Genomic DNA, 22,074 nt, shown 5'->3' with positions numbered 1-22,074 from the left:
TTCTGAGTCTGATTTCTGACGTACAGGTAAATGTAGTTATTATGTTGTGCATGTGTGTGTGTGGGGGGAGTTGCTATTGTCTCATAATCCACAACTATGACTAATCATGTCAATAGGGCTGCCATGAAAAAAGGCCTCATTAGCTGTACTGTACGGCCTTCACATCTTAAAGCTTGAAGTAAAAGCATTGCCTTCACTTTGATTCGGTGCCACAGTTATTTACACTGACTTTTATCATGTGTCTATCATGTGTCAGAGAGCAAATCCACTGGCACACGTACAGACAATACGTAATAAAAATAAAAAGTAGGCTTTGTACATTAACGTTGAGATGTTTCTTTTAAGACTCGTGGATAATACATTCAGTCCTTGTTTATTCAGGGAGACAGTCATACAGTACTGTGTGTGTACATCACTGTTTCTCAACGTCGGGTCCGGGGACCACTATATGGGTCTAAATGGACAATTACAAGTCTGCCATATTCCATTTGTACAGTTCCATTTGTGAGTTAAATTAAAAACTCAGGATTTTACAGTGTAGATGGGGGGTCCCAGAGATAAGATATTGTTATCAAATGGGGGGTCCCTAATCTAATGCATATCAAACTGGGGGTCCTCCAAAAGGTTGAGAATCACTGCTGTACATTGTTTCTTGTTTTCTGAAAATCTGCCCTTATAGCAGACTATACTGCCACACACAGACATAAAACAAATGTGTTGGGTATCCACCCGAGTCATATTGCACCCAGAAGTACATATAGTATAAAGGAGCTGTGTCAACACAAAGTGTTTTATGACGGACAGAAACCTCTCCATATTCTAACTTTTAATGTGGGTTTTTTTCGTAAATTAACGCAGTATTTAATCATACTATAGCGTAGTATGATCGTATTGGCACTGGGGAGAGGAGCGCTCAAGAGCATCGTTTCCATAGAAGTGCATGGAAGATTGGCGCTGGCATCTCAAAAAAATACTTTCTGTGAACACAGCCCCAACGTGTTCCTTGACATGAATGAGAGATGGAGTATTCTTTCCATTGTATTGGGTAAAAATGTTTCACGCAACACAAAGTAGATTTGCCAGATTATCAATGAATGCCCCTCGAGGATCTGAAGTTCTAACACTTACTGTTCACACATAATGTCGCGTGGAAACCTTGTACTGTATGTGGAAACATTGTACTGTATGTCCAAATCCATTTCTTTTTTATTATTTAAAGAAATGCAATTAAATAGTGAAAATAGACAATTGCGTTGTGAGCTTGCAGATCAGTTATTTTCACTACTTTTTTGCAACACTCTTGTATGATGAAGTAGGGCATTTATTTACAAAGAAAACCCTAAAACGTTGAAATATGGAGATATGAGGTTTCTCTGCCCGACAGCAACGATAAGGTTGATCTGTCAGGTGTAGGACTGACACTCTAACTTAAAGGTGACATGAATAACATTTTCATATAGGTGAATCATAAAAAGAAAATCATATATCCACAGAGCTTTTAAAAAGGTGTGAAATAAGATTATCGCTTTTCCCCAAATACATTATTTAAATTGTGAAATTGTAATAGCTTCGTCAGGTCCAAAATCATTGTTTTTGTCTGTAAGCTGACAGCCGTCCTCATCCATGTTGTTTCTGTTTCCGTTGAGGAAGGTACTTTTTTCCCTTGACAGGTGCATGGAGGCAGCTGACGCGTTACAGTGGTGCAATAGGAGTGCTACCTTATAAGCACAACTCAGGGAAATAAGGAACCTTATGCCACAGATGTGGAATGGGGTACAACATCTACAGTACTTGGCTGAGTATTGTCTAAAGCACCTTTAACTTTGTTGCCTCTAGGGTGCACACAGTAAAATCCTAAGGTGACGTGTCCACTGAGGCTTCATTTCCCAGCTGAAAACGCCAGGGTGTTTGCCTGGGAGCACTTTCAGGCACCAGAGTCGAAAATGTTTTAGCTCTTGCACAGGCAGAGGAAAGCGCAGCGAGTGCGCCAGCGAGCGTAAGGTAAATGCCCAACACCACGCCAAGCTGCTGGAGTTTCCAAAAACGTGGCTCTCCTATTATAAACAATTAAAAACATGCACTGCGCTCTGGAAGAAGAAAAAAAAACATCTTAGTGGACGCGGCACCTAAGTGTAAGTTTATCCATTAAATGAACACTTGGACAACATATTTTACAATGCAGGACTGAGACTGCAGTGTAAAGGCCGCTAAATGCTCTACCCGAACGGCCGGAATTTGTAGGCGATATCTACAAGACGACATCATTCGAAACCTCTGCGGGAGATGTCTTATTTCGGTCTGGCCAGCCCAGCCGAAGTCGGAAAAACGTCGGACTTCGGTTGGACAATTTAGAAATTTTGAAGCGCTGTATGTGTGCCTGCTCCTGAAGGCTTCTCCTTTCCTCACTGAATACCCTCAGATGTGATTCCCGGCGCTCTTCTCGGAGCTCTGGAAGGAGCTGATGTCCCATCGGAAGGAGCGCAGGGAGCGGAACGCGCTCCCCTTGAAGCTGGCGCGCCGCTTGGTGATCCGGTAGATCCTCCGCAGGACGGCGCGCCGCAGCAGGATGTACACCCACGGGTCCAGGATCTGGTTCCAGGACGCCAGCCTCACGCCCATCACCATCAACGTCCGGTACGTGTCCCTGTCCGCGCCCAACGAGCCGCTGTAGGACCTCGTCACCGACATCAGACCGAAGATCTAACCCAGAACGGAGAAGACAAGAGTCCTGTCAGACTTGCTCATCGCACAATATATGTATTGTTTACCTTTATTTATACAGGCCAGGGGAAATCTCACTGAGATACAAGATCTCTTTTACGAGGGAGCCCTGTTCAGGGTATCAGCAGTACAAAAAAGCACAACTTACAACAACACATTGAGATCATTTTAAAATATAGATAATTTAAGAGTACCATCAATGTCATAATGCATAATAGCACCTAAGCATACAATAAAACCATTAGCTATGAATTTCACTTTAAAACTATATGAGGCATACTGTAAAAAAACTGTTTCACCAGTAAACAAGACAAAACGTAGGTTAGTCTTTAACCACACTAACCCTAGCATCCCTTTTCTGGGCATGTCATAATAGGAAAAGATTGGGCAAAAATAGCTGATCTACAAGCTCAAACCTTTAGTAAAGTACAAAAGTATTGCCATCAAAATATACTTGCTGTACCAAAGTAGAAGTACTAAAGTTTTCCAAAATGTGTCAATTACTTTCTTGATTTGATTTGATTTCTGATTGTAATAATAATCTAAATCTACAAAGTAACTCGTATCTAAAGTTTTCAAATAATTGTAGTTGAGTAAAAAATACAATATTTGCTTCTAGTGTGTAGTGTGAGTAGAAGTATAAAGCACAGAAAAAAATTAAATACCCAAGTAAAGTAAAAGTACCTAAAAATGGTACAATAGTACAGTACTTGAGTAAATGTACTTAGTTACTTTCCACCACTGGCCAGGAGAGACATTGCACTTGAGGTCAGTACTACTTGTCAACCAGTAGGTGTCCTACCAGACCTTAATGTCTCAATAGCAGAGCAGGGAGACGACCTCCAACCACTGCTCATGCACTACTTATAATGTATTCACATAATATACTGTGGTATCTGAACAGTGTGCAATTTAAAACATATAAAGAAATGATACTAATCATGAATGTGTTGTAGACAGACTGTCTGCACCTTTGGGCCATTCAGTGACCTGTTGTTTAGGAGACAGCCTAGCCTGGCTAGGTGTGAAGAGCGATTTACATCTTCTATTGTTAAACTGGGAGACTTCGCTCCCTTCCTCCAGTCACTTGCAAACCATGTCAACCAAATGTTCAAAGGAGGCAACAGGTGGGGGCTCTCCCCCACCCCCCATGCCTGCATTATAATGTGTATAAAAACAGTGTCTCTAAAATGATTAGACTAGGACTGGCCCACACGACGTAAGGCTGTGTGGAGTCAGGGCTCTGCCCTGGCTCTCTGGTTCTCTGTTATGCTGTTTGTTGTTTGATGCTGAATAAATAAATGACCATGGAAACTGGGAACCCTGACGTCGTCTCTTCTCTATTCTCCTCCATATTATTACCACCAACGGGCCTGATAACAAGCGGTCTAATGCCTCATCAAGATACGACATTTGGCGAACCAGCGGCTATTGTTGCTTTCCTTTCCGAAGGCGCTTTAGAGAAGAACCTGTGTATTTTGAGGTGGCCGCAGGAGCGGGCCTGGAGGAGGATCGGACCCGTGGATGTCTTCCTACGGCAAGGAGGACCACCGCGGAGCAGACCATGGAGACTTCAGGGCGACCTACGATGAATGCCTCGCGACGGCGACGTTGTGATGTCTGCGCGGCCGCTCGTGACTGGATCTCTGATGGCTACACAACTGACTACTCTACTCTTCTCATGGAGACGGCGGTGCGGAAAACTTTCTGTGTCAAAGTTGTCCGTGGGGGGAGGAGAGGTGAGCATGGAGAGAGGCTATTTTTTGGCTGGAACAATGATATCACCTGGAACTGCGCTCAGCTATTCTGTTGACGTGCGTGGACATTGAGCTAGAGGCAACGAAAGCAGCATTATCGGATGGGAACACTGAACATTCGGGACAAGAGGTTATATTTTAGTGATAAAGTGATTTAAAACACGGAGCGTTTATTTTGTTGCCGTGCGTAAAAGTGTGATGTGAGGATTTTGTTGTTACACTCTCTGGTCGCTTGTATTTAATGTGAGTTTACTTTTTGTTTTATTATTACATTGAAGAAACACTTTCTTCTGTTCTCAATGTAGGCATCTCCGTTGAAGTTATCATGTGTAGTTAATAGGAGTACTCGAAAGGTTCTATCTTTGGTTACAAGTTTGGTGACTCGGCGTGGGGGGACATTGGTAGGGGGAAGGGTTATCTTTAGTGTGAGAGTTTAAAGACAACAGAGAGACCTGCGCACTAATTGAATGAGAATGCATTTTGACTGGTGTTTTTATTTTCGAGACATGGTTATGATGAAGTGAAGAAGTGGTATAAAGAGAAAGTTCAGCACCGTATTGATGTATTTTCTGTGAATAAGGTTTTCTGAGTTGTTTTATATTTTAAGCTTGTTTTATTTTTAAATAGTTTCAGTCTTTGCCTTTGGTGTCAGTCGAAAGTCATGTGATCCATGACGCACGCGTCCAATGTTAGCCGATCCGTTACTAAATATTGATATTCTTGCTTGATTTCGTGAAACAGTTTGTTTATTTTTATTTTGAAATTTAAGGTGAATCACTGTATGACTATTGTGTAATTTTGAAGCCTGTATCTTGGTTGTTCTTTCTGATGTGTTGTTTGTGTTAATTCTCCTGAATGTCTTCTTTGTTTAAGTTTCAGCCATTGATTGGTCTTGGGGGGTGTAGCAGGATGTTGTTTTTTGATGTTTTCTCTTGCAAACTGTTCTATTTAATATACCTGGTTGCGGAAGAAGTTAAATTCTTCCGTGGGGGGAATAGTTGTGTGGTATCTGAACAGTGTGCAATTTAAAACATATAAAGAAATGATACTAATCATGAATGTGTTGTAGACAGACTGTCTGCACCTTTGGGCCATTCAGTGACCTGTTGTTTAGGAGACAGCCTAGCCTGGCTAGGTGTGAAGAGCGATTTACATCTTCTATTGTTAAACTGGGAGACTTCGCTCCCTTCCTCCAGTCACTTGCAAACCATGTCAACCAAATGTTCAAAGGAGGCAACAGGTGGGGGCTCTCCCCCACCCCCCATGCCTGCATTATAATGTGTATAAAAACAGTGTCTCTAAAATGATTAGACTAGGACTGGCCCACACGACGTAAGGCTGTGTGGAGTCAGGGCTCTGCCCTGGCTCTCTGGTTCTCTGTTATGCTGTTTGTTGTTTGATGCTGAATAAACACACTGAATGGAACCTGGAAACCCTGACGTCCGTCTGTCTGCTTCTCTTCTCCTCCACTTCTTATAACAACTACAAGCCTGCTAACCTGCAGTTTATGCCTCATAATATACGACAATACCATACAGATTGGCTAAAATAGCATTTTGATGAATACAAGAACGGTCACCACCTAAACGTAACCTCAGTAAAACTATGCCTAAACGTAACCTCAGTAAACTAAACCTAAACCTAACCTTATTCCTAAACGTAACCTCAGTCAAACTATGCCTAAACCTAACCTTATTCCTAAACGTAACCTCAGTAAACTATATCTAAACCTAACCTTATTCCTAAACTTACCCTCAGTAAAACTATGCCTAAACCTAACCTTATTCCTAAACGTAACCTCAGTACTATGCCTAAACCTAATCTTATTCCTAGACTTAACCTCAGTAAAACTATGCCTAAACCTAATCTTATTCCTAAACGTAACCTCAGTAAAACTATGCCTAAACCTATAATGGGACATGTAGATAGTGTGCCTGCCTGGCTGGAATTAGACTGGAAGTACTGTTGGAAATGGTCTGGGAGATGGGTACTCTGATATTTCGTCTCGTAGGTGAAAATACATGGAGTTTGGAGGATATTTATATTGAAGATAGTTAGTTAGTATATTGAGGGTTGAAAATAGAAATGAAGACGGATCCCTAGGATTAGAATTTGCAGCTATTCTGACAAACTTTTTTTGTAGTATATCATTTATGGAGGTAAGAAGGATAAAAGGTATTGGCCCACACAATTTTACAATAGGTAAGGTTAGTATAAGGTTATTAAACAGGCTCTATTTAGAAATTGGCTGATTCCCACTGATTTAGAGACTTTCTTTGATACCTGGTCAATGTGTACTTTCCAACAGTATTTCTCGTCAACCATTGTTCCCAAAAATGGGGGTGGGGGGGGGGGGCAACTCTACTAATTTAATTTCCCTCAATAAGGAGCTTTGCTTCCTCAGAGTTGTATTTGTTATACCTTTCTATTATAAACATTTTTTTTTAAAATATTTAATGACGGGTTCTTTTTAGTTGGAACTATTTGGAGAGTGTAAGTAGACCAAGGTTTGCTTCATTGATGAGGGTTTTGAAATGTTTGTGGGAAAGGATGACATTTGTGTCGTCAGCGACCAGGATTGAAAACATCGTAGTGTACTTGATGCCGCAGGAGGACTATTTATATAAATTAAAAATAAAAACGGACCAAGAATCGAACCTTGTGCCACTCCACATGATGATATTGCTGGACAATTGTGGATTTTTGACAACGTCATATTGTTGTCTGTCAGTGATGTAGTTTTTTAACCAGTTGAAAGCAGTTCCTTGAAAACCATATCTGGACAATTTTCATAGTAATATATTGTAATTAACTGTATCGTATGCCTACAGTTAAAGATCTAGGAAAATTCCCAAAGCATATTCCTCATTATCTAATGCAGTGGAGCCATATTGATGGTTATAAAGTATATTGTTAGAGTTTATATGATGGAGCATTCATTTGTAGACAGTAGACAGTAGAACGTTTTTCCAGAATCTTTATTTACTTTAATTACAGTAATATTGAAATTGGGCGATAATTTGTGAAGTAGTTTGGATCATCAGATTTGAAAATAGGGATGACTTTTGTTACTTTAGGTCATTTGGTACAACACCAGTTGCCAGTGAGATCGAAGATATAAAAGTTAGTGGGTGACGTCAATGAATGGCTTTTACTCCTTTAGGATTTCCTCATGTCCAGAGCTGTTTATTTCAGTTTTTCAATGATGCCTAGTACCGCTCCGCTTTTTCCTACTAAGAGACGCACCAACATTTACAAAAAAACATTGTTAAACTTGCAAGCTATTTCATGAGAATCGGTGATGGTTTTCCCTCCGTCCTAGAAATGAGATGGGAATTTAGATCTTGCATTCTTTCGGTGGAGTAACTGGTTTACAATTGTCCAGGTTTCCTTGATATTATTGGAGGATAAGTACCTTGAATTTGTTGTCCATTTGTTGTCCATTTGTTGTCACTGTCATGCTTTTTCTTTACCGCTCTGAGGAGGTGATTAAATCTGTTTCTGTATTGTTTGTAGCTATTTGGTTTGGTTCTCTGGGGTGGGATTTGTTATAAACATTTTATAGAGTCTGTTTTTCCTTCCTTCACACCTGACATTTAGGAATTTCACTGGGAGGGTGTAACACATGTGCAGGAAAACGCTACCCTTCCCAGTTCTGCTCCCTGCATGCCAAACAGGTGCCCTGACCAACCGGTGGGAGCGACAGAGTTCATCTTCCACGGTCAGCTTCCAAAAATGCAAACACAACCAACATTGTGTTGATTGCAGCATCCGGCTAAGCCATAGACACGCTGTGTGAAAGGCGAGCAGCTTTAAAAGATTCAAAACTATATTTCACACCTGAATTGGGCAATAATACAAATTATGACAGCCAAGACAGTGTTTTGAAGAACAAATTGGGAGAGCTGTGCTGGGTCAAAAAACGTGGTAATGATGACAATGACAGGGAAAGTACTTTAAGAATAATAGAAACACATCAGAAGTCCACGGTGGTGGTTGTCAATCTGGAAGAGATACGAGGCACTCTGATTTACAAGCTAAAAACCCTTTATTAAATCATGGAAAATAGCAATGCATTTTGAGTTAAACTGTGATTACATTTGACCACAACACCGGGACATTACAAGTCACTTAGAGCAGTGGTTCTCAAAGTGGGTCCCGGGGACACCCAGGGGTCCTTGACAGGGTTCTAGAGGGTCCTCTGTAAGATTAGTTAATATAACAATAATAATAGATTTTATTTACAATACACAATTACATTTGTGTAAATCTCAAAGTGTTACAATAATCATTTGTATAAATCATCACACCAATATGAAATATCTAAGAAACAGATCAGCATAAAAATCTGTTTTAAACACTTTAACTTTTTTATCTTGAATTTTTTTTTATTCATTTGGAATACAACACAAAACTTGTATGCCGGTCCCTGGCACGAAATATGTTCAGATGGGGGTCCGTGGCCAAATACATACGTATGTGTTCCTTGACATGTAAATCTTTGAGAACCACTGACTAGAGGAACCACATACAGACTACAAGGAAATAAACACATACAAGAAAGTAAACATAGAACGCTTAATCACACAAACCCTAATGGGATCATAGTCGATATTCAACCGCAATTCAATAATAAAAAAGAGAGACAATTCTTAATTGATAATATTGAATGAAAGGACACACATTTTAGACATTTCCTAATATTAGTAGTGATAATGACAATGAAATGGCCTACCAAAGCAAAGTAATAGGTATGAAGAGGTAATAGTAACAATACAATCAGAATCAAAGTCAGAAGTATATTTACTTTTAAGAGATTCAGCTGATGCTGGTATCCAGAATGAATGAAGTGAATTAATTCATAGATGTGCATCTTCCTGTAGGGGTCACTGTTGGACAGAACATGAAGCTATAAACACACAGGGATTAGAACCTTTCTGTTCCTGGACAGACTCACTCTCCCAGTGGTTCCCATCCTGACCTTTTCTGGACGAGGGCCCGTGCACTTGAAAATCTCAAAAGCTTATCGGCATGCCATGTTAAGTGGTCAGATGGGTGGCCCTTAAAGCTCCATCTATGTCTCACATTTCTTCTTCTCCGTCTTCTTGCATCCTTTGTGGAAGACCTTCCCATCAGACTGATCCACCCACTTCAGTTTGATGTCTGCTGTTCCCCCCTCGTCCTTCAGCCTCTGTTTGACCTGACACATACAAACCACAATGACAGATACAAATCACAATAATAATAATTATTATTATTACAGAGCAGTATCTGGTCATCTCTTGGTCTATCTGTCCCCTGGTTCTGAAACGTTACAATTTCAAGGTCCCCCATAATCTCTCAGAGTGTACAAAATGGAACCTCCAATTTGTGCACTCTCAGCGTTACTGACCTGTAAGCATCCATTTAGAACCCCCTGAAGGACTAGTGGGGGGCAAGAGAGGCACTGGTACAATTATACATGAAAGCACAATTCATAAATATATAAATAAATGGATACATACAAACAAACAAAAAAAACTAAAAAACAAAAACATTAATAAATGAATTCAATAGATACATGAATTGTCTGCTGCCTCCATTTGTCAGACTTGCTTGAAATCTCAGTCTAATAAAGTGCAACAAAACATCTTTGCTAAATTGTATCAATCAAACTGAATCTTCTCCTTAATTGTGTCCAATAGTCACACTCAAATGTAATGGTGTACAAGCCTGGTCCTTCTAGAAAATGCTTTTAATCTCTTCTGTTTTGAAATGCATACAGTAGGCCTAATTGCCTTATTTGAATTGTCTGCAGTGGCTCAGGAGGTAGAGTGGCCGATTGGGAACAGTTTGATCCCAGGCTCCCCCAGAGTTAGTGTCGAAGCAGTGTCTTTGAGCAAGACACTGAACTCCTAACTGCTTCCTATGAGCAGATTGGTGCCTTGCAGGGTTTCCTCTGCTATTGGTGTGTGAATGAGTGTGTGAATGGGTGAATGAATGTAATGCACATTGTAAAGCGCCTTGGATGAAAGGCCCTAGAAATACCAATTTATTTTAAAGGTTAGGACATGTTTATGATTCTAATCGGAGATGCCAATCCAATCCACTTTATTTGTATATCACATTTCACAACCAGGGATTTACAAAGTGCTGTACAGAAAATCATGCAAAATACAAGCTAAAATATGCTAAAAACACAGAAAACACCAGCAAAAACACACAGAAAACAAATAAGACATAGACCACAGAAAACTCTCAAGCGGGGTTAAAATGCCAAGGTGTAAAGGTGTGTCTTAAGCCGAGATTTAAAAGTCTCAATGGTGGGGGCCCTTTTAACATGGGGGGAGCGCATTCCATAGGGTGGGGGCTATGGCAGCGAAGGCTCGTCGCCTCTGGTCTTTAATTTGGTCCTTACTGTGACCTCGAGACTTAGCTGGCCAGCAGACCGCAGTGACCTTGGGGGGGTATAGACCTTTATGAGGTCAGAGAGGTACTGAGGTGCCAAGCCATTCAGGGATTTAAAAACAAACAATAACATTTTAAAATCAATTCTGAAGCGAACAGGTGGCCAGCATGGGCGTAATGTGCTCACGCCTGCTGGTTCCTGTCAGGAGGCGTGCCGCAGAATTTTGGACTAGCTGCAGGCGTGCCAAGGAGGCTTGATTTAGCCCGACATATAGCGCGTTACAGTAGTCCAGACGTGTGGAAATAAAGGCGTGAATGACGCGCTCAAAATCATTGAAGGACAGAACTGATTTAATTCGGGCAAGCAGTCTCAGATGATAGAAGCTGGAGCTGACCACAGCATTTACCTGTTTGTCTAATTTGAGCAGATTGTCCAATTTGACTCCAAGGTTGGAGACAACAGGTTTCACATATGACTGTAGGGGGCCCAGATTGGTGGGTATAATGCCAGGACCACTAGGCCCAAACACTATGACCTCTGTCTTTTATTAATTGACACTTAGAAAGTTAAAAGCCATCCAGGTTTTAACATAATTTAGACAATCTAGAAGTGGTGTCAGGCCCTGGGGGACTCCGGAAGACAGGGGCGTGGAGGATGACACAAAATCTCCAAATTTGACTGAGAAACATCTCTCAGATACTGTAGATAAGACCTAAACCAGTCTAGGGCAGTGTCTGTGACACCAACACACATGCCAAAGAAAGTATTGTGTTTTAATTGTTTTTCTGTGGCAGCTATGTTGTCGTGTGTTGTGGTGTGTGGCAACCCAGTCATTTGTAGTCAAAGCGGGCCTCCTCACGGTCTGAATACTGTATGCTAATGGTCAATGCTATGCTAATGGTCAATGCCCATGTGCGAGTTGAGATCAATTGCTCAACCCACTGAGGAGAACCATGCGGAACTGACTGACGGACACAGGTTTCCTGTATGACTGTAAAATAAGAGAATACCAATTAGAAAAGTATTGCTATTCCTAAATCAACCCCTCACCCCATTTTTTTTATTTTTCCCCCAGTCAGCGTGGTAGCTTGAGAAAAAAAAAGAATACTATAGGGTGAAAAAGATTAATCTCTCTTACAACAGAAACGAGAGAAGGGGGAAAAAGCCGCTATATCTGGTGTTACAAATCTGACTGAATTCAAAGTCCATCCGCAAAAGGCCCAAACTTGTCAGTGCTCAGGCACCACTAGGCAGCTAATGAGAGCCTTGATCTTGATATGCCACCAGCATCACAATAATGACCTTGGGCTCCCCCAAGTGGCTTTTTATGGAAGCGCATGTCATGCCTGTTCACCACTACAAGGAAGTATTCTGCACCTCCAAACCTCTGGTTGGTTTGATTGTGTGGAAGACAAAGCTATAGACAGAACATCATTATATTAGAATATATGGCTTGATTCCTACAGGGTATGGATTATTAAGGCAGGATTAGACATTTGGTTGAGTTACTTTTGGCCTATAAATATAGCATGGTGATGCACTGTCAAACTAGATCTATACTTAGTTACACCAGTGTCACGCTGCACACACAAAGTATTCAAGCCCTTCAGTTTTATGTGTAAAGTTTGCAGGTTACCTTCATGAGTTTACATATAGGTTTGCTCCAGGTTCCAGCTTAATCCCACAGTACAAACGCCTGCAATTCAGGTGGATTTCTTTATATATTGGGCTAATATCTCTCTCTCTCTCTCTCTCTCTCTCTCTCTCTCTCTTCCTCCTATTGTTTAGGAGGAGAACTACAAGCTCACAGCTTGTACATCTGATACTTTAGATTTTCTTTTTTTAATATTGAAACTGTTTGGAATTATATATATTTTACATACATCTTCTCTTCTTGGGATCCCTGGCACAAAACAGATGGGGGTCCGCAGATTACAGAAATTAATTTAGTGCTTTAACCACAGAATAGCCTGCACTGTCTGCGACGTGTTGTGAGCTTGTCGATCGGCTATTTTCTGCAAAAGCTTCCACTCATCATCATAAATATAAATGATATTTAATAACGAGTTTGACTTTTAGTATAGATGTCACATATTTCACATGGCTGATATAGAACACACCTCATGTTAATCAAAACATGTTTAAACAGTATGTGTTTATGCTCACTGCCTGTGAACCAATCAGAACTCTCAGATCTAAATGTAATCAATGACATCTGAAACAACTGAAGCATATTTGAACTGCAGGCCTAAAGACCTCCTTGTCCTGGCTCCTGTGTGTGTGTGTGTGTGTGTGTGTGTGTGTGTGTGTGTGTGTGTGTGTGTGTGTGTGTGTGTGTGTGTGTGTGTGTGTGTGTGTGTGTGCGTGCCTGCGTGTGTGTGTGTGTTCATTTATATTTTTTATATTAAAGACCAACTACAACACTATCCTTTTCCCGGTATCTAACCACATGAATCCTAATCTCTCAAGACAGAGCCTTAATGACCTTCACCTTGTAGTGGTGGGGCGGCTTGTGTTCCAGTAAACCTTAGAACGATCGGGAGTTTCGGCTCCTGGTAGGGTAGGGTCACCCTCACCCATGGCGGTAAGGTCGAGGTGTCAGACTAAGTAGGCCTGCGATCCAAACATTGTGACCGGATCACCGGGGGCACACATAACAGGCTCTGAAAAGCGGAGACACTGGCAGCCCTCTGCAACCCCACTCACCCGAAGGTCGTCTTGAGTCCTTTCTCATCCCACTGGAATACGGTGGGTGTGGCCAAGTTTGTGGGGGAAGGAACTGAGAGCCCTATTCTGGGTGAGATTTGAACAAACCACTAATTACGGATTTCAGACTAGGCAAGAGGCGTTTCCCCGCAAAATTCGGTATTCTATGGCACCCCCCTCACCCGCCAAACACCTGAGCTACCCGTTACATTATGCATAGGTGTGGTTTGGGCGTTACAATGATAAAACCAATCACCGTGCCAGAAGCCATTGCCTTTAAGAGAAGACTGCGCTAGCCGTCATCCCCGATCCAATATATGCTCTAGCCTATCTACCTGTCTGCACTGTTGCCTGGTCTGATTATTATAAGCCACATTGGGCTTGTTTTCCTTCTTTTTATTTTATTTTATCCAAATACATTTTTATATTAATTTGTAGCCTATTGTGTTCACAATAAGCTTGTCATATTAGTCAGATCCGGAATAGTATATGAAAGCCATTTAAAATATGTATACTATTGGTACACACCGGCTGCTCCCAAATAATTAATTACATCATGTTGCGACAACGCTCCTACGTGGTACACAGACAAACAGTAGCACATGGGTATAATAAATTGGACAGTTTTAGGAAAGGTCTATAGCCTATGTACTCACGTTGGCTGTATTGTTCTATTTCCACCATTCTAATGGATTCCAGGGGTGTGTAAACATCTCTGTAGTAGCTCCATAGTGACGCAGTTAAAGTTAACTTACATCCATATTGTCCCCGTTATCTTTCATCATCCACCTTTGTTCAGTAATCCCGAACAGAGCTAAACTTTAAGTTTACATCAATCAAAGCCTCTCAAACCCAGACACATTGCTGCGATGCGTATGTGCGTCGCCTACCTACCCAAAATAACAGACATACAAGCTATCAACGGCGCTGCGTCATGTCTGTCGACAGCTTACAGATCTGTTATTTTGGACAGCATGCAATGAGGCGCGCGCGCCACGGAGAAGCCTAACACTAAACTAAAAACATTACATTACGTGGTCAACAACATACTAGACATGTAACTTGCTTGGATCTTTTAATGCAGTGGTTCTCAACCTGTGGGTCGAGACCACAATGGAGCACCCAACGCCTGGCGAGCTTGTAGATCTGCTATTTTCACAATATTTATCTGTGGAACCGAGTCAAACAAAATGGGGGGGTCCCCAGTTCAAATATGGTTATTTTGGGGGGTCATGAACGTAGCGTTTACGCGGGGAATATAATAATAATATAGGCTAATATATATAATATAGGCTATAATAAAAAAAAATGGCGTTTTTTGGGCGTTTTTTTCGGCTGTTTGTGTAATACTGCTTCTTATTGTTTAGGAGTAGTACTGCATGTGTGTGTGTGTGACTGTGTGTGTGGAAAATCAGGGCAGAGGATTATTTGAATTGTGCAATGATACATGATGGAATATGATTAAGGATTATTTTGATTATGGTAAGCTCACATTTCATATCATGACATAAATGTAACTTTCACAAGCACATGTAACTTTTTTTGGGGGGGCAGTCAGGGCATTTGGGGGGGCATTGCCCCCCCTTGCCCATGCCTAGATCCGGCCCTGGGCCACGACCCCCCAAAATAATCATATTTGAACTGGGGCCCCCCCCAAATAATCATATTTGAACTGGGGGCCCCCCCAAAACAATCATATTTGAAATGGGGACCCCCCACCCTGACAAGCACTTTTAGTTTGACTCGGTTCCACAGATAAATATTGTGAAACTAGCTGATCTTCCAGCATGGGGGTCATGCTTATGTTCCCTCATGCAGCCCTATTTTCCCTCAGCCCTATGTTCCCCCATCCCAAATTAGCGTTCCCTAAGCCCTATGTTCCCCCATCCCAAATTAGACCCTATGTTCCCTCAGCTTTATGTTCCCTCAACCCAATGTTCCTTCAGGATCACATATAGCCCTTTGCTTGATTGATTGATATCTTTATTGATAAAGAAATAAAACATATGTCACATGTAACATACATCTGACCCCCACCATAATCAAAAGGATGACGCAAAAAAACGTACAGCTTGTTTCCATTGCAGTCCCTTCCATAATGTGTTGGTGAGGTCACCTGTTGGGGTCCTCTGAAAGGGGGTGCAATGGTGCGCCTCGCCAGTCCGGATATTACGTTTGTGATGTCGACCCACCATTCACCGTATGCATTAGGCAATTTTAATATAGGATAGGCCACGTCCGATTTTATTAAATTTTGTTGGATATCCCTTGGCCTTATGACAAGGGTTAGCCTAAAATGTGTAGAATAAATAAAAAGTACTAAAATTTGCATTTTTGTCAACTAAAACATTTATTGGCAAGGCGCCAGACAGGTGGCTTGTGTAAACAAACCGGCGTGTGATTCCAAATGCAAACAAAATTAAGATAACTGATGGAAAACTCCTGCAAACTTTAGATGCCAATCTTAGCCAATCAGGATGGAATATGAATTATGTGAAAAATCATTACGCGGTGGATACAGGCATGACATTTGGCACACATGTAAACTGTAAACATAGCAACATCATTTGGTGCAAATATGTGCATGTCTGTGTGTAGGGGACACAGAGAAACTGTCAGAACCTTGCCTAAAACATCCGGGACAACACTCCATACGTCCCAGACTTCCAAACTGTGGAACAAACTCCCCTTTACAGACTCACTCCCAATTTTCGGCCACAATCTGAAGACACCTCAGACTCCACTTTAGCCTGTAGTACTTCACCTAGCCTTGACGACCATGCAGTCTTATGCAAAGGTTAAAATGTAATTTCCTATAGTTTGTATAGTTTCACTGTACAGATCATTTATTTTTTGCACTGTTTAGACTGATGCTAGGTTCTTGGTTGAACTATGATCCTATTATTGGGGCACTACACTGTCTCTATGCATTTGATGTACGTGTTTACCTTGTTTATTGTAAATCACTCTGGATTTAGAGCATCTGCTAAATGCCTAAATTGTAAATTGTAAATTTTAGAACTGTTTTGCAAACCATACAGTATGATACTGCACAGGCTTATGAAACATATGTTTTCACTTAATGGGAGAAAACTGAAGACAGAAGATAAAAAAGAGAAGTATGACTAAGTTACAGAAGTGGTAAATCTTATCACCAACTTCATGTCTGGAAACAAAAGTCAGCCTCCACCGGAAGTCTCGCTAGACAAGATTTCAATCTTGAGATTTCAATCTCGTCTAGCGAGACTTCCGTTGCATAGTGTTCTGTCACTATGAACGTCAGGTCTCACAAAAAAAAAAGCTATCAAAATATGCGATCTAGCGCAAGGCCTATTGGCGTGCGTTTTTAGCTGTGGCGGACCCGGGATGGAGTTCTTTCTACTCTACCATTCATCCTAGGATATCATAACATGATAGAAAAGTTAAGAAAACCGTGGTCCAAAATTCCCCTTTTTATTTATTTTAATTATTTAACCTTTATTTAACCAGTAAAATCACATTGAGACCATAGTCTCTTTTATGAGTGTGCACTGGCCAAGAGAAGAGGCAAATAAATGTTACACAGCTCTGCCAGTAACAACAATACAGGACATGACAAAGACAAACATATGACATCCGTAATACCAATAACCTACTACCAAGGGAGGCTCAGAGAGAGTCTAAATAGCACCAAATACAGACTATTAAAAGGCTAATAACAACAATACATCATGAAACTACTAAGCTAATATAAAACTAAGATCACAGCATTTGCTACTCGTCAAAGCAGGAGCAATGGCTGGAGAGTGTGCCCATGGCAATCCTCTTAAAAGTCACTAGGGGGATCAGAGAAGCCAGTTTTAATCTGGTCTGTAGATCATTCCACGACCAGGGCCCAAAAAACACATTTTTTTTTTCCCCTGCCTCAGATTTGGTATTGGGTACGACGTAGCGCATCCAAGCGTTTGATCTGAGGTTAAGCAAATTTTGGACTAGTTCAAATTTTGAACAAATGTAAGAAGGGGAATTACCAAGAATGGCTTTATAGATAAAAGTGTACCAATGTAGCAACCTGCGGGATGCTAAGGAGGACCACCCTACTAAGGAGTACAGAATACAATGGTGTGTCCTGTAGGTGGAGCTGGTAATGAACCTCGATGCAGCATGAAAAAGGGGATAAAGTCTGCGAATCAGGTACACAATGTCGCCGTAATCGAGTTGCGACATAAAAAGGCCAGTGACCAGCCTTTTCCGTGAGACAGAAGAAAAACAGGACTTCATTCTGTAAAAGAAGCTCAATGTGAATTTTAACTTCTTAGCCAATGCTTCAATGTGGTGATTGAAATTTAGCTTATTGTCCAACCAAATCCCAAGATACTTGTAAAGCGCCACCCATTCGATGGTTACTCCATCCAAAGTGGTGATGTTTGGAGGGATAATTACAGTACTATTTGGAGCAAATAGCATGGCCTTGGTTTTTTGGCCGTTTAGTAGCAATTTGCTGTTTACCAGTTCATGCTGCAGAGAGACAAAATCTGAGGCCAAGTTTGACACTGCCACATCAAGTGAAGGGGCACAAGAATACAGAATTGTGTGGATTGTGTGTTTAATTACAGCAGCCCTCATATTTGTGATTAAATAAATAATAATAATGATAAGTATTGAAAACTCATCTGTCAAATAAATAAAATAAAATAAATACAAATTAAAGGGCCCCAGCATGACAATCTATAGAGCAAGACCCCTATGGTATTTTTTACAAACCAATATTGTACTGCTTATGAAACTATCTCATATTTTGACACTACTTGCCTTTTTTTTACGTTATGGGAGGAAACTGATTACAAAAAGATAAAATAAGAGAGAAGTGAGCAGTTACAGAAGTGGTCAATTTCATAATCAACTTTATGTTGAAATTTGTAGACCAATAGATCCTATCTCACACTATGGCTCACGACTACAGGCTGTGTGCAATTGCAGATCAATTGCTCCAGCCACTGAGGAGAACCGGGCAGAAGAGATTTTGGGCTCAGACACCGCACAGAGCTTTGTAGAATTATAGGATGATGATTAACATACTCTACCATACAGATTGGACAAGATTACATTCTATTCATTTAAAAGAGTTACATAGTGCCGCTTTAAAATACAAACTGCTAGCCAGCTACCTAGATTGTAATATAATCTGGCCACAGGAGAGCTGTGCAAATAGACATCACAACCTTACTAACATCTATGAAATCCACAATTCTACAGTGTTACATTAGAAAACGTGCAACATCATTTTTGTTCTTGCAAGAGACTTGAATAATATCACCCCCTCCAACCCCCCAAAATAAAGCTGTGGTCCCACGTTTTATGTCCTCTCCTGATGGAGAGACTAAACAACTTAAACCATATACTTAGTTGACCGTATTCCCCAGGGCTCTATACTTGGCCCTCTCCTGTTTTCTCTGTACACCAAATAACGGAAAATGGCCGATCTACAAGCTCACAACATGCATGATAACGTTTACTTGTGACACGTTGTGACACCACGTGGATCAGATGTTCACTGTTAGCCCCTAAATAGAAATGCTGTGGTTAATTACAACTGTAAGACCCGGGATTTGAACTTGGGTCTTCCGCATGGGAGCCAAGAGGGAATCCCCACTTCGCAGGGGAGATATTGGGCGTACGTACGTTTCAGGAAAGGCTACTTGTCAACCTGTTAGGTGTCCTACCTAACACCAGGGAAAATACACTAGTATAAAGCCCCAAGGGCCTCCGGTCAACCATATAGTGTTTAAGTAGTTAAATATAGTTTACTTTATATAGAATATCCGTTCCCATTATGTGTCGAAAGACATGGCTTTCAGATCAGTCTTTCAACCCTGCTTCCCTTAACCTTGGGTACCTTGGACTCCTTATGGCAAATCCCAGGCCAGGGCAGGTGATAATGGTCTCCATGTCTGCCTATTAGGCCTACTAAACGATGCTCACAGAAGAGAAGAATTAATAGGAAAGAGTATAGCACAGCACAGCGGGGCTCATAAACCTTGCTTATAAGCTTACAATAATGAATAATTAATCAAATCACTTTACTGCAAAAATGCTTTGTGTGTAAAGCTCCCCAAACATCTTGGGGGCAGGATGTTACTGCAATACATACACACGAAAAGTTACTGGTTACTGGACACGAAAGTTACTTGACGTGCAGTGGCATGATAGGGCCTCGTATGCAGGAGATGTCCACAGGACTGGTCACAAGAAATTAATAAATAGATGAGAATATAATCTGAATCTAATCTGTAATTTGGTTTGTTTATACCGTAGAACCAATTATAAATTATGCTAAAGTGTGATATTAATTATCGGAACTCATTTGACTATGATGTACTATGATTTTAACAAGTGTTATTATTGTGAATTATTGTTGATTTCATTCATTTTCATCCTTTTTATACTTTGAGACTATGAGTCAGTCTTTCCTTAATATTACTTTTTTGATCCTGAAGAAATAATCAAGAATGTGATTATATTATTTTGGTTTATTTTATTGATTTATGACCATACTGTATTATGTCTAATCATGTGTTTGAATTGTACTACTCAGCTTGAGAGATGTAATGTATGGGGCTGTTTGTGCAGCAGTGACAGTGGCGCAAGGAGGAAAACAGAAGTTGGTTAAATTACTAGATTTAGCAGGAAAGTATACAGCAGATGTTTCCTGTACTTTTAACGGTGAAAGCAGATTAGAAAGTTACTTGACGTGCATTGGCATGATAGGGCCTCGTATGACACAGCAACCCAGTCTCCAGGCGTGGACTCTTGTATTGTCCTGTATTTTTGTTGATTTTATGTTGTGTGCGGCAGGCAGGCACTGAACAAGATCAAATGAGGGATTTGAATCAGAAATGTCTCAATGGAAGAGCAGGGAGACACTGTGCATGTGTTAGCTAGCTTGTATTAACATACTCTAGAGATTGCATCAAATACTAAATGTATTCATTAAAATAAGTCCAGAATTGTAGATTTAATGGGTGCTATCACTTAGGGGAAACTTACAGGCTACTTGCAATGGAGAAAACAATCCTCCTGTGAGCCTACTGTACCTTTTATGAATTCAGGTTAAGATTTTATTGGGGTTATTAACATATGCATTTGTACGCTACTGGCTACTTATTGAGGGAACATGTACCTTGTAGTAGTACAATATCATACTTGACATTAATTTAATGTGGCATGTTCACCTAAGTGCCCACTAGATGGAAGTATTTACCATTTATAGAGCACAAAATTGGTAATGTGAACTTTTGACACAATAAGATGTTCTGCAAGGCAGGCGTTAACTAAAATGAACAGATTAAATAGTTCTCCTGTTTAAAACATGGTGTTTAGAAAGTGACATTAGTGAGAAACTGGGAGTGCAACAGTGACTTAAGGTACTGGATTTGATTCTTGTCTAAGGGTTGTAACCTATAGAGGGGGACTTGTTTAATTTTTACTACCATCCCAGCTCAAAATAAAATCAAGCCGCCACAGGATCACCACACACTTTAAACACAATATCAAGAATCAATAAGAATCAAGAATGGTATTGTCACTTAGCCTACTTGAACAAGTAGCTACAAGCAGCGAAATGTTGATGGGACCTGTTCCACAGATCTGTGGCAACATCAAAAGTAGAAGGAGCAGAGCCGGTGGCAACTGACTGTGGTGTGATTGATTGAATATTGATTGAATTCTTTGCAGGGTCTCGTCATCTGCAATATTTCAATAAATAATGTATACACATTTCAATGACTTGTCCATGCCTTTTTTAACTTTTGGGGGTTTCAAATGTTGTACTGTATGTATATTGTGTTATTGAGACCACTAGAAGTTCGGGCCGCTGCGCGGCCCTCACATCTAGCGTGACGCGTCGTACACTTCGCATCGCAGATCCACCTTACAGCCACCTCACAGTGTGAGCGAGAGTATTGCGTGAAAGTAGGGCAAAGTCGTTTATAATTGTGGGACATGGCAACACTGTGGTGAAAAGTAAGGCAAATTCGCTTATAATCAGAGGACATGGCAACACTGAGTGTCCTGTGCTCCCCTCTGTCTCTGTCCCTGTGTGTTTGTCCCCCTGTCTGTCCAATAAGGTTCGGTCCCACATAAAATTGCCTAGTTGGGTTGCACCTAGGGCCCAGGTAGAACCCACCTAAAGCCCACATCGGCAACCCAGTTGGGACCCACCTCGGTCCCACATATAATTTCCTAGGTGGGGCCCACCTAAGGCCCAGGTAGAACCCACGTATAGCCCACACGGGAAAGCCCAAGTGGGCCCATATAGTTCAGCCCACCTTGAAACCATATGGGTCCCATGTCAGCCCCACATAAATTGCCAAATTGGGGCCCACCTAGGGCCCAGGTAGTACCCACTTAAAGCCCACATGGGCAAACCCAGTTAGGACCCACCTCAGTCCCACATAGAGTTGCCTAGTTGGGGCCCACCTAGTGCCCAGGTAGGACCCACCTATAGCCCACATGGGCAACCCA

The 22,074-nt window shown here is 41.1% G+C and overlaps 1 protein-coding gene across 1 annotated transcript in view; it reads right to left on the bottom strand.

The window, feature by feature from the left end:
- Window positions 1-433: 433 nt before the first annotated feature.
- The window catches only part of LOC308097936 (prostaglandin E2 receptor EP1 subtype-like), a 211,333-nt gene continuing 189,692 nt past the window's right edge, over window positions 434-22,074 (bottom strand). Inside the window, exon 4 of the transcript XR_013934246.1 lies at window positions 434-1,155. The gene's annotated coding sequence lies outside the window, so the exon portion shown is untranslated. The remainder of the gene's footprint in view (window positions 1,156-22,074) is intronic.

The sequence above is a fragment of the Gymnoscopelus braueri genome (assembly GCF_963280865.1).
Source record: "Gymnoscopelus braueri genome assembly, chromosome: 13".
Lineage (NCBI taxonomy): Eukaryota > Metazoa > Chordata > Actinopteri > Myctophiformes > Myctophidae > Gymnoscopelus > Gymnoscopelus braueri.
The sequence above is the reverse complement of the archived record's forward strand: the minus strand, read 5'-3'. Positions and strand labels throughout refer to the sequence as shown.